General features: G+C 38.3%; 1 protein-coding gene across 6 annotated transcripts in view; it reads right to left on the reverse strand.

Annotated features, from left to right (window-relative positions):
• Window positions 1-8,715, reverse strand: part of LOC145663966 (uncharacterized) — a 193,913-nt gene extending 185,198 nt beyond the window's left edge. For 2 of the 6 annotated variants that reach the window (XM_081730201.1, XM_081730199.1), the window contains exon 1: window positions 8,431-8,715. The gene's annotated coding sequence lies outside the window, so the exon portion shown is untranslated. The remainder of the gene's footprint in view (window positions 1-8,430) is intronic. The other 4 variants (XM_081730202.1, XM_081730205.1, XM_081730203.1 and 1 more) reach the window with 2 other exon arrangements.
• Between the last annotated feature and the right edge of the window lie 5,100 nt (window positions 8,716-13,815).

A 13,815-nucleotide genomic window follows, 5' to 3' on the forward strand; every position in this document is an offset into this window, starting at 1 on the left:
AAAACCAAATCGAGGAAGCGGAACAGTGGGCGGAAGAAAATCATGAGTGACAGGTCACGCCGGGTATTAAAGCGCATTGTCACGCAAAACCGTCGTGCCACTGCAGAGCAAGTGACGGGGGAACTCAAACAGCACCTCTCCCACCCTGTTTCGACAATCACAGTCCGCCGCGAATTACATGACATGAACTTACGTGCTCGTGTTGCACGGGCCAAACCGTTCATCAGGGACCATAACGCTTTCGCACGCCGCAAATGGTGCCACGACCATGCAACTTGGACCGTTGAGGACTGGAAACGTGTGATATGGCCGGATTAGTCATCCTTCATCCTATTCCCAACCACGGGCCGTGTTTATGTGTGGAGAACGCCCAAAGAAGCTTATGATCCGTAGTGTCTCCGCCCAACTGTGAAACATGGCGTGAAACTGTGATGCTGTGGGCCGCCATATCATGGTTTTCATTGGGTCCTGTGGTCACACTTAGCGGACGAATCACTGCCAACGATTATGTCGCAATTTTAGGAGACCACTTGCATCCTATGGTCCGGATGTTGTTCCCGGATAATGACGCCATCTTCCAGGATGATAATGCACCCATTCACACAGCTGGCGTTGTTGCAGCGTGGTTTGAGGAACATCGGGATGAAGTTCAACACCTCCCCTGGCCCGCCCAATCCCCAGATCTCAACATAATTGAACATCTGTGGTCCGTCTTGGAAACACGACTCCGGTGACGATTTCCACCTCCATTCTCTCTCACAGAACTGGCCGATGCCCTGCACGAGGAATGGTGTAAAATTCCACTTGCTACCATCCACGACCTCTATGCCTCCATCCCACGTAGCATCAAGGCTGTTCTGAAGGCGAAAGGTGGCCCGAGACCATATTAATCTGGTAAGTTGCAATTTCGTTCAGGTGTTTCCATTTTTCTGATCACCATCTGTATATCTTTATATTCTGCATGTTTTGTGTGCCTAAACTTAATATTTAACTTTGATTAACCCAATGACCTTGCATTGCCTTCAAACAGTGATGTAACAGGGTTCCCATTTATTTGTCGAACACGAACTCCCTGACTTTTCCAGATTTCCCTGATCACGATTTGCAAACCTCCAGCTCTATATATAATATAAAAAAACACCTATATTTTTTCCCGACCAGAGGGTTTCTCATCTACTACGCATGTACACCTATGTCCAAAATTATTGTCTCATATCTATAACTGTCTTCTTGTAAGAATAAAATTTGATAATGATTCTGCAAGGTATTTTCAATACTGATACTATATCTATAATCGGGAATGTACATTTGTGGTAAATTTCATTGGAAAAGAATTATAAATACGAAAATTAGAGTAAGTAAAACAAAATGTTGCTAAATGGACAAGAAAGTATTATTGTTCTTATTTACTGCTCTTTTGACATGAAATTTACCACATACATGTCTTTGCCAATTATACATACACTAACATAAGGTAACTCTACCTAATTCCAATTACTCTATGAATAACATCATAATACAAAGAGTTAGACATGTAAATGATTTAGGCATCCTTATAGATTCTAAACTATGCTTTAATCAGCATATACATAAAATGATTAATGAGGCATACAAATCTTTAGGATTTTTAATTAGAAATACAAATGAATTTACTAACATAAGAGCTTGTACGGTTTTGTTTAATAGCTTAGTACGTAGCAAGTTAGAATATGCGTCAATAGTATGGATTCCATACTATAAACAACAGGAAAGAAATATTGAAAAAAATACAAAAGAAGGTTTTACGATATTTGTATTTTAAAATGTACAGGGTGAATTCCTTTGACATAAGAGTTTCTTAGAGCAAATTATTAGACATTTTTAAATATTCGCCATTAACTACACGAAGAGAAATATCTCAATTGATTTTCTTATTTAAATTGGCGAATGGCATTATAGATAATCATGAATGCATAAGTATGTTAAGTTTTAATACTGCCAAAATGAACTTACGGACTAGAACGCTATTTTATACTGTAAAATCTAGAACTTCTATGCATATGAATTCCCCCCTAATTCGAATTTGTCGAAATTATAATAATGTATCTAAGGAAAGTCCAGAGATTGATCTTTCTTTGCCATACCCTTTATATTTGAAATTGTTAAAAGAAACATTAGATAAGAGGTGTGTCAGATGATTATTAAAATATTGTATATATTGCATAATTGTTGAAACAAATATCAGACAAGCAATGCGTCAGATGATTATTCGAACATTGTATACATAGTTCTTTCCTATTACGTTATAGATGTAACATTGTTTTTTTTTACACCAATGCCAATCAAACATATATCCTTCATTTTATTCTATTTTATTTTATTTTATTTACTTGTCTTTCTTTCTATTTTTCTTCTCTCTCTCTTCTAGTTTTATTTTATTTTTATTATTGTACATGTATATTAGTATTTGAATATAATTTAATTCTTGTAAGTCTATTGTATTTGGGACAGCAGTCCTGTTATAGGTGACAGATAAATAACTAAATAAACATTGTAAGAAATACTGGGCGAATTCGTTATCAAATTATATTCCTACAACAACATTTATAGACAAGCGACAATAATTTTGGACATGAGTGTACATATATATATATATATATATATATATATATATATATATATATATATATATATATATATATATATATATATATATATATATATATAGTGTGTGTGTAAGCAGAGATTTTGCAAAACAAACTAATTTATTTTATATAATATCCCGTAGCAAATAGCAGGGTAAGGTAAAAGTAGAAATGAGTCCTAGGAAGCAAAAACCCATACTTAAAATTTCCCAGGTTCTTCCAGCTTTTCATGAAAATCCCTGACTTCTCAAGATTTTCCAGATCTTCGATCGTTGTGAACTTTGTATAATCGTAAAATTTTTAGTAGGTATACCCTCGGCCGTGTATAAAAATATAGCGTACAAAAACCAATAATAATAATAATAATAAAATGTAGATTACGTATTTTGGGGCCACTACATCTTTCCTGAATCATAATCTGTCCGTACCGTTATCTGGGTGGACATACAATATATGGGTGTAATGTTATAAATGATAAAATTTATGTCGAAAGTATCGCTTTTCGTGAACAACTTACTAAAATATAATTCCTAAACACAACAGCTCTAACTAAAATCATATACGCCTATACTAGGCCCTATATTTTCTACGAAGGGAATATGGATGGCCAATGGAGAAATTCTACTGATCAGACTTCTGCATTGAACTAAATAAATTGTTGAAGACTGGTAGTCAGTCACAACTGTGTCACGCTAAAAGAAGGAATCCGCTGTGATTGTCAAGAATTAGAGCCTATAATATTCCCAGGATTGTCATATTTAAAGATTCTACTATATATATATATATATATATATATATATATATATATATATAGCGAGAGAGAGAGAGAGAGAGGGAGGGAGGGAGGGAGATAGATATAATTTAAATGTTTAGAAACCGGAAATAAGCGTGACCACAAAGCAAATAAGAAGCGTATATGTATTCAATTTTCAGCTATACCTACACACTGTGCAAATTTAGAGTGAGTAAACACTCGACTATAAAAATGTTAATTAGGTATACAACAGTGGTGGGCACAAAAACCGGTTTTTCGGTTTTCGGCTTTTAGGACTTTTCACCGAAACAGGTTTTAGGATTCGTCCAAAACCGGTTCGGTTTTCACCGAAACTGGTTTCGGCGTAAACTTTTCGAAAACACACAGAACTATTTCCGTGAAAACGGAATTCGTTTCTGGAGAACAACGAAACACTATTCTGGTCAGAAATAGAACTAATTTTGGGGAAAAACGGAACCGGTGTTGAAGAAACCGAAATGTCTGGAGGAAACAGTTTTATATATATATATATAAAAACCGATTTTGTCCATCCCTAGCATACACCATATACTCCTGTATAAAATCGACTGCATCATCGTCTTCATGGTTAAGCGCACTTTCACTCCTCCATATAAAAGGAAAAGAAAATGAAATATTTAATTTAACGTCCCTTAGGCTAAGGGACACAGATGATTAAGACAAGAAAGATAGAATAGTTTTTTTTATTATTCATTTTATTCTAGGAATTATATATTTCTGAGCTTACGCCTATTTTGGCCTGTCACGTATGAGGGACGACGTACTTCCGCGATCACACTCCCCAGTAAAGTGGGAAAGAAGGAACGGAATGAAGCGACCTGAGACATTTACGTTAGGTACCATCCCAGCATTTACCTCATATCAACAAGGTAAACGTAGATAAAACCCCAATTACAACAGACAAATACTGGGATGGTAACGAACAGAGGTCCAGGCTGCTACGTTCCTTCCCTTCGTTTCTAGGTTCACAACATATATATAAAGTTTCGACTTCTGATTTTCGTGTTGTTTTTTTTTTTTTTTTTTCCTCTCTAATTATCACCCTTAACCTCGTTTATCTCCAAAATTGATTAACTAATTTGCATTTACTTTTTTATCAGCAGTGTAGTTATATAGAATAGCTACGGGACCTGTAGAACTGTAGCGCGTTCTATTCTCTCCCACCGTGAATTTAATCTGGTACATCGTGCACCAAAGGCCCGCGTTAGCTACTAAATCAGTGAGGTGAGTTCGAATATCTCTAAAAGCCACAATGTCAGTATTTCCTCCAAAATATCATTATATAATACAGCTACCATCAAAATTCGTTTTCATTATAATCAATTGCAGAGTCTGAAAGTACCCAAAAATTTTAACCTCTGACTTACGTATTCTCTTTTCCCCGTTCGATACTAGTAAGCAATGAAGATAGTCTTTTGTCATACTGAGTCCATTTCGCGTGCCTGAGGATGCATAATGGAGTTTAACTTTCTTTAACCCGTCCAATTCTCAACTTATTTTGCTTAAAAGACATCCTTGACACAAAATAGGCCTCAGCACTTGAAAACAAGTTAGGGAAAGCTTGTAAATTTGTAAGAAGAAACAAAACGATATTGGTTCTATTTCGCAGATGAGAGTGAGAAGTCCTCCAAAACTGAAAAATTCCCACGAGAAACTGAGTAGTGAAATGGTTTCGGGCAGTACATAGTTTTGTTGTTGTTCACTGTGGACCGCTTAAATCCAGCATTCTTTTGCAAGATCGTTGTTGATGCGCATACCCACCATCACTGACGCGTCTACACCCCTTACGAACGCACTCCCACGTGGTCCCACTTGCTATGCCCCTCAGGTGACTCAGTTAGATGCAACTCGAGTTTTCTGGCAGCAACCTAGCAGAAGTTGGTTTGTGTTTCTTTACTGTTTTATACGACATTAAATTTCGTAAGCAGATCCGACCCTATTTCGTAATACTTATCCCTACTCTACTTCACTCTACCCCTTTAAAGCGATCCTACTTATCTATGTATAACTGGAGCGTGCATTGTAAAGTTTACCCCACACTTTCAAGCATTTTGCCCAGTGCAACATCCTGGCTCATATCTGCGGAATATATCCCCACCATCTACACCAACCAGCATACCAACAAACTCAGTTCAATGCTGTTAACTCAAACACGTGCAATTTTAGCATACGCTCCTACAAATACAAATCTTTGCAGAAATCTACTTTCTTAAAAGCTCGTCCGTATTCTATTACCACCCCTCCGCCTTTATCACATTTGGTGCTGATCAAGAAGGTTCCGCCTGGTTATGGTCAAAATGAAAGAATGGATATGAGAGAGGATTGTGCAAGGAAATAAATTACACTGGCGGAGGAACTTTTCACAATGTATGAAACCGGTATGTTATGTTTACAAGTTTAAAACCAATACAAGGGTTAAAAATGAATGAGTGCATATCAAAGACGACTTTGTAACACACTAATTTCTACACAATATAGAACATGTATTTTTATGTTTACAAGTACAGCGTTACAAGGGTGAAATTATTACAAGTGCTCTAACCTATGTGATTTTGAACTACTCCCGTTTATGCATATACCCCCGGCGCTGACGTGCCCTGTCGCAGGCCTCCTTTGTTGTGCTCCTGCTTTGACTTAGATAGCATTCTCGATTTTGTGGCCACATAGCACAAGTTTTTTTTTATTTTATTTATTTTTTTTAATGGCATACAACCCGTATTTATATCCGTAAGGGGAAGCTCTCGTAAAGCGAATTTGCACCAACGAATGCAATTACTATCTTAAGAAGCAACTTCTAAGGCACTGTGGTGTGAATGAAATTTGTGATTAAAAATAATTAAATATAATACGGTAGCAGATGTTAAGATGGCACGTAGTAAGTTCCGGAACACACCAGTTTGCATGCATATTAGCAATCTAAACGCGATGACTTGAGCATTTACCAGGGTAACAACAGTCCAAACCCCCTTAGGGAATCATTTAAATCAAGAAAAAATAAGGCAAAATGATTTAAGTTTTAGAGACTATTCTTAATCCGCACCTCACACTGACCATTGACAACTTATTGGCATACATATTACTTAAAAAAATAAATAAATAAAGCTACTTCACACTTTTCAAACATGCGTGTACAAGGGGATTTGCTTCGAGCCGGAATGAACAGCACAAACTGTTCAGGTAGTAAGGTGCAAGGGCGGGCGCTCTTTGATGTCATTATCACAATACCTCTGGTAAACTTGAAAAAAATGCAGGCTACTTAAATTCTCCTTACACTTAAATTGTTTTGTGTTTGTGCTTTTTTTTCCTCCTCTAAATCGGTGTAAAAATCCACTCGTTAAACCCCTTTTCTTTCTTGTGAAGTTTCAACTTAACCCATAAAGTTTCAATTTTGTGACCTGGCCATTCTCAATTTCTAACCTCCAACAATTTAGATTCTAATTTTAAAACATGAAATATCCTGAGATTAGAATAATTTCCGGTAAGCCCCACCGCACCAAACGTAGGTACTAAATGAACGATAGCAACCCTATTTCGTGCAGTTTTACTATAGAGATCCATGATATAGGTAGTAGTAGTAGGAACGGTTAGAAGCCCGCAGGGGTTTGTTGGGTTCTGTTCTCGTCATGAAACTAGCAAATTGAAGACTTCCCCAAAATTTTCCGTACATATTACGATCTGTGAATCCGTATACTAATACTGCACCCCTAATTTAACTTAAACCAACTTATTTATAAGTCATTATGAACATGTTGTGAAAAAATCCCCGAAATCATCAGCTTCCATTTTATAGCTGACGGTACGAAATTACGCCGATTGAAGTGAAAGCTGCCCTATATCTACAAAGGGATTAAGTTCCAAAGTTGAGCGTCCGTTTCCAGCAAAATTTACAGGAAAGATATGGATAATTTGATCGTTTGTATGCTTGATAATATATAAGTGTCTCGAAAAATCTGTTTATTTGTTATATATAAGCGGTCGTAAACATGGGACTATACGGCGAGCGGAGGGAACCACTTGACGCAAGGTAACAAAACAGTTGCATTGTGGGAAAGAAACGAGCATATATGTTATCAATATGGCGAATGTACAAGGGCAATGAAGTAACAGTTTTAACATTTGTGAACACAATACGTTGATAACGAACAAGATCTTCTAAAAGTTTGTGAAGAGCGCGGATTAATGAACCTAGTTAACAAATTGCAGAAAGTGTGCAAAGGTGATAGCAGCGAAAGAACAAGGCGAAAGCGGACGCCCAACTTCGAAATAAATGCCCTACAAAGCGTTTACCTTTTACGAGTGAAACCCTATTTAAAAGTTCCCATGAAGATGCAACCCGAGGTTGCTGCTGTGTGTTATTCGCTACAAATGAAGTTTTCAGAAGAACTTTACATAAAAATGTAAATTGGGATAAAATGGAAACAGTATTTTGCTAAATCCTGTGTATTGGAACTTAGGAGATCGAACTAAATTGACTGATAGCCTACCACCGTACCGTCCTGGCACATATTTGTTATTTAATGTTGAAACATATTATGAGCTCCTTAAGTTACATAAACTCGAATAGTAGTCTTCACATCGAACTGACAAAAACTGTATAGGGAGATAACCACTTTTGCTGTGTACTGTACTTACCTTCCAGTGTTTACAAATATAAACGTTTACAGCCAAGATGCTAGTAAGAACCTTGTTAATCTATTTTAATTGAATGTATTCACCTTCCAGTAGCTATTATAATGTATAAATACTCGTACACGAGTCAATAATCCGAAAGCACTCCCTACTCTCGGCAACAAGCAGGTACAGTACGTACGTACGATGCCTACCATTCGCGTTGTGCAAGAAGTCGTACCATGTGTCAGAATTCCCCTCCCAAAGGATTAGCTGTCAATCAAATATTTTAGTTCTATGTCTGGTGTGTTACACTTAACTACCTTAGAATCATAAAATGTTTCAAATTTTATGTTACCGTTATGTAATGTGTCTTAATCTACAATAAATTAGTAATAGACTTACCTCAAAAGTTGATGCAAACCCACTAGTTCACACGAACACTAATACAACTACAACCGGTACTGGGTACGAAAAACCACAAACTTGCGAATCTTCTACCCGAAATCACTCACACAAACACAATGCACTACATCTATCACTAACACAACCTGTTGCAAAAAGGCCACACCTATTGCATGCAAGTTGGTTTTTCTGAATGGCAATCAACGAATGCCTCAGAATGTCTGTCTCTCATGCCACGTATGACCATCATATGAAAATTCCATAGCTCGCTGCCAGATGGAGATGTCGGTATAGTGGCAAACTATAATCGATAATTCTCGATCTTTCGTCATCGCATTATTTTTACACGTACCGCCTACTATCGATATTGTAAAGTCGAACTCTACTCGAAAATAATCGACGTGACCTATAAACTGCAATTGCGCTTGACTTTGAGCTCATTGCAGCGTAGCCAGATAGGACGTAAGAGTGATTTTTTTTTATTTGTTGCATTAAAACATTTTTTCTTGATTGTAGTTCATGATCAATTTCTTCCAATTAGAGCTAAAGGTTTTTCTGCTGTTCTAGTACGACAAAGCCTGAAAAACCATGAACAACCAAGATCACTACTACTGTTATGCAGGACGTGACAAATAATTCAGTCACAATTTAGGATGAAAAATCAAAAAAGACTGATGGGGATTCTTAGAACAGCGTTGAAAGAAGATAGTGATCAGTGGCGCAACTAGCCAGGGTCCGGCGGGTCTAGCCCCTCCCCTTCCCGTTTATTGAGTGACAAATATAATTTAAGGTATTATATATATATTAAGTTTATTGTAAACTCATACATATCATAGTCTGCGGTCTGAATCCCCCCCCCCATTTTTTTAACTTCTAGATCCGCCTCTGATGGTGGTGTTCAACTATTCTTCATATTTGTTTTACAGTGTTACTATGTATATATATTTGAACTTTGCATTTATTATTTTTGTTGAACTGAAATTTTTATTTTTACGTTTATTATTATACCCTTTAGCAGTGGCGTATTTAGGGGGATGGCTTCCGGGCTTAAGCCCCCACGAAATCTTACTTAGTATAGTAAAGTAAATGAAATATCTTGCAGAATTTTCACATTTAGAGGCAAAGCCCACCCCCGAAAGTTAGCAAAGCCCCTCCCGAAACAAAATCGTAAATACGCCACTGCCCTTTAGGCTAAAGGAGACATATTAAAGTTAATGATTATGAAAGAATTACTATAATGGGAATTTGGAATGGAACGGGGAAAACTCGAGAAAATCCACGCCCACAGTTTGTCCATCATAAAGCCTACTTGGCGCGAGCAGGGACCTCATGCACCAGAGGTGAACTCTCTAACCATTTAGCCACTGCGTCTTCTGTGGCCGGGAACGAACCAGGTACTCCTTGCATCAGAGGTGAGCGCTGTTCCACTGATAAACTGTGCCCGCTATTAATATTATTAAAATGTTGGTTTTACATCAATCTCGGTTTCAGTTTCCTCTAGGGTTTGTGTTTTCCGTGTTGACTAACATCTATAGGCAATTATTCGAAAGAAAGTTAAATACACCGTATACGAGTATTTAGCCATCCACGCTGGTGTAGTGGTTAGTGCGTGTGCTCTTTGTGTACGTGATCTGGGTTTGATTCTCGGTGGCAAAATACAAACATTTAATTTACTTTCACAATTATTCATTTCTACTAATCATCAGCTTCCTTTAGCCTAAAGGACATAATCGCAGGACGTTAAACTAAAATTTAATTTTATTTAATATCAGTTTTAATAGGGATAGGTATAGGTAGCACGGTTGCCCCACAGCGGAGGACAGCTGTTCTCTCTGAATTTTCGAAGGGTATTCAGTTCTTGGAAATGCATACTAATGTGTTTACTCAAATGCAATAGTGTTTAATATAAGGGTAACCGAGAACGTTCTATCGCTTTTTCACCCACCACCTTCGAACAGCGATATCTCACCTAAGACGTACCTGAAAGATCAAAAATAGTCCTCATTAGCATCAACGACCTTCTGCCAACGTTCTGGAAGGCCATGGATTCTACCGCGGTATAACTTAGTGGTCCCTGAAGTGAAGAAAGTATGAAGTGTATTTTGCACCTCTACTAAGAATTTGAAATGGTGTAATATAAAGTGATTGTCCAAGGAATGAAACAGGTGATAATCGGACGGTGCAATGTCCGGGGAGTATGGCGGATGCAATAGTGTTTCCCATCCAAGACGTAGAATTGTATCCCGGGTCATCCTAGCCACATGAGGCTTAGAGTTGTCGTGTAACAGAAATGACCCCTTTGCGATTCAGAAGTGCTGGCTCCAGAGTTTTGAGTTTTCTTTGAACACGGCTCAACTGCTGACAATATATAGTTTCGTTGGTGCTCTGACCAGCTGGTAGTAATCCCCGATGCACAATGCCGCGAGCAGTCCACCAAACGTACCGAAGGATCTCCTTCTAATGCAGTGCTGGTTTCGGTTGTTTCGGAACCGGTTCATGGGATGCTAACCAATGATGACGGCGCCGTGAAGCTTGGTACAGTGCCCACTTCTCATCACATGTCAACACCCTGTCGAGAAATAGCTACTTCCTCAGACCTAACACCAAAGAAACACAGGTGTCTACTCGCATTGCCTTATGGCCCGGAATCAAATTATGTGGGACCCATCAACCCACCTCGTAGTGCTTCCAAGTTGATAAAGATGCCAAATGGTTTCTCCACTGGCACTGATCTCCGAATGGTTTCTCCACTGTTCGCCTCAACTGCCGACTGAAAATATTCATTTTGTACATTGTTGGTCTTCTAGCACGTGGTACGTCTTCGAGTGTGTCCTCACCGTCCTTAAACTTGTTAAACCACCACTGCACTTTCCGTGTAGTCACGACATCCTCACCAAAGGCCTGGCATATCTTTCGCCCCGCTGCAGTGGAGTTTAACTCCAGTTTGAATTCGTACAGCATACATGCCCTTATGACGCTCTTTGGAGGTCCCATATTCACTCTGTCCTTGCGCAATTTCACGGTGTATCTGAACTGCCACAACCAGGTAGTATGTTGGATATACCCACACCAACAACTGACCTTCGCCTTATCTCCATTCGCATTCAACTCACAATGTGAGGGCCAATTGAACACACACCTCCACAAAAACAGAACTTTCTTGGTTATATTTATATTAGGGATGGGCTAAACCGGTTTTTATAAAAACCGAAAACCGGTTTCTATAAAAACCGAAAACCGACGTTTCGGTTTTCTCCAAAACCGGTTCGGTTTTCACCGGAACTGGTTTCGGTGGAAACTTTTCGAAAACACATAAAACGATTTCTGTGGAAATGGATTCGGTTTCCGGAGAACAACGAAACACCATTCTGGTCAGAAATAGAACAAATTTTGGAAAAAAACCGGAATCGGTTTTGAAGAAAACCGAAACCGGACCAGGTAAAAAACCGAACCGGTTTTGGAGAAAACCGATAACCGGTTTCGGTGAAAACCCGAAAACCGAAAAACCGGGTTTTGTGCCCACCACTAATTTATATATTTACATTGAACTAGCGTCGATTACCCGCTTCGCTGGGTTAAAATAAGAAAATTAGTAGTAGCCCTCCTACTTATGCATTCATTTTGACGTATGATTAGCGTCATACTAAAGGCCTGACTACTGCAGGAAACATATGTTAGTCGTACTCTTTAGTATAGCATTGGACACGTGTCAAAACGACTCTGCACAAGGCCCCCTATGTTCCGTTAGTCAATCAATTACTGAAGCACTCTCTGATAGACGACGCTTTTTGTCTTGCATACTTCAACCAGAACATATAAATTTTCGGGATTTCTAACTCGAGACATTGTCACATAAAGTTGGTCGTGTGAACAGAAATACTATTGTGGGCTGAATGTACTGTAGATGTAAACATCATCGAAAGTGTTACTGTTCGTCTCAGCGGCCCCGAAAACTATGAATTCGACACTAATATCGGTCATTTTCGATCATTTTTATATATCTCCCCGTTCCCCCAAGTTGCGGGGCTGAATTTGGATGCTATAGAATTATAGTTTTACTGTCGTTAATAAGGATATGTGAATAAATAACTGTTGTTTTATATGATGTACCACGATGTTTTATATGATGTATCACGATGTTTTATATAATGTATCATGACGTTTTATATGATGTATCATGATGTTTTATATGATGTATCATGATGTTTTATATGATGTATCATGACGTTTTATGTGATGTATCATGATGTTTTATATTATGTATCATGACGTTTTATATGATGTATCATGATGTTTTATATTATGTATCATGACGTTTTATATGATGTATCATGGTGTTTTATATGATGTATCATCATGTTTTATATGATGTATCACGATGTTTTATATGTATTATGGATATGTATGTATTAAGGATACGCTGCATCAAAGTGTGTGTGTATTCGCGACCGCTCTAGTATGTGGGTTTCCCCCTCTACCCCTTTTCTTTTGAAAAAAATCCTGACGGATAGTGAAATCCGGTTTAGAAAACAGCAAAATGGACTGGCAGCATGTTCACCGATCCTGGGGGGGGGGGGTAGGAGCGAGGGGACTCAGGATATCTTTGGATATATTGTAATGAAGCATAAATACCCGAACGAAGCTCCTCAAAGTTATACTGAAATTGGCGCCGCTTGTTAGGAATTGGCGTGTTTACCACACTTTGCAACTCTCTTGAACTTGCACCATCCCACTGCTCATAGGTTTTCATAGATTGTAGCGTCACTCAAAATAAACGTCCTTTGTCAGCCAAGATTTATGATTACTATGGTATTTACTTCACGCCCTTATGGGACACCAGGATTATGAATAATGGCACCCACTAGAAAGTGGGGTCCGAGCTATTACTCTGATGTGAATTCGAGGAGTTATACACAGGGATTTATTTGTAGCCAGGGAAGCCTGGGAATTTTCCCCCTTCTAAGTTTTGACTTCCTTGTCTCTCAGTTCAGTTTCCCAGGTAAAATACCCCTTTCATAGGCTATATAATCTGTTATAAAGTAGAATAATTCAACTTCACGTTTTAGTGGCAATCCTTTATAAATATCCCCCCTTCTACAAAATCTATAAATAAATCACTGGTTATACACCCTGCAGGGTTTGAACCTGCGACTACCAACACAGAAAGCAAGCTATAATATATGCATGGGACTTTGTAGCAGTGACAATTTCAATGTATGTCTCGGGGGAATATCCCTGGAGAACCAAAAATTCCCCGGGGCATTTCGCCGATCGGACTCAACCTGGTTAGCAGTATTCTTGCAGTACTGCTTTCACTCCCCCCTCCCCGTTTATTCAGTCTCCTATGGGGAAAATCTGAAATCATAACTGCTCTGTGTACCCCTT

Source organism: Thermobia domestica, chromosome 11 (genome assembly GCF_964235325.1).
Source record: "Thermobia domestica chromosome 11, izTheDome1.hap1.1, whole genome shotgun sequence".
NCBI lineage: Eukaryota > Metazoa > Arthropoda > Insecta > Zygentoma > Lepismatidae > Thermobia > Thermobia domestica.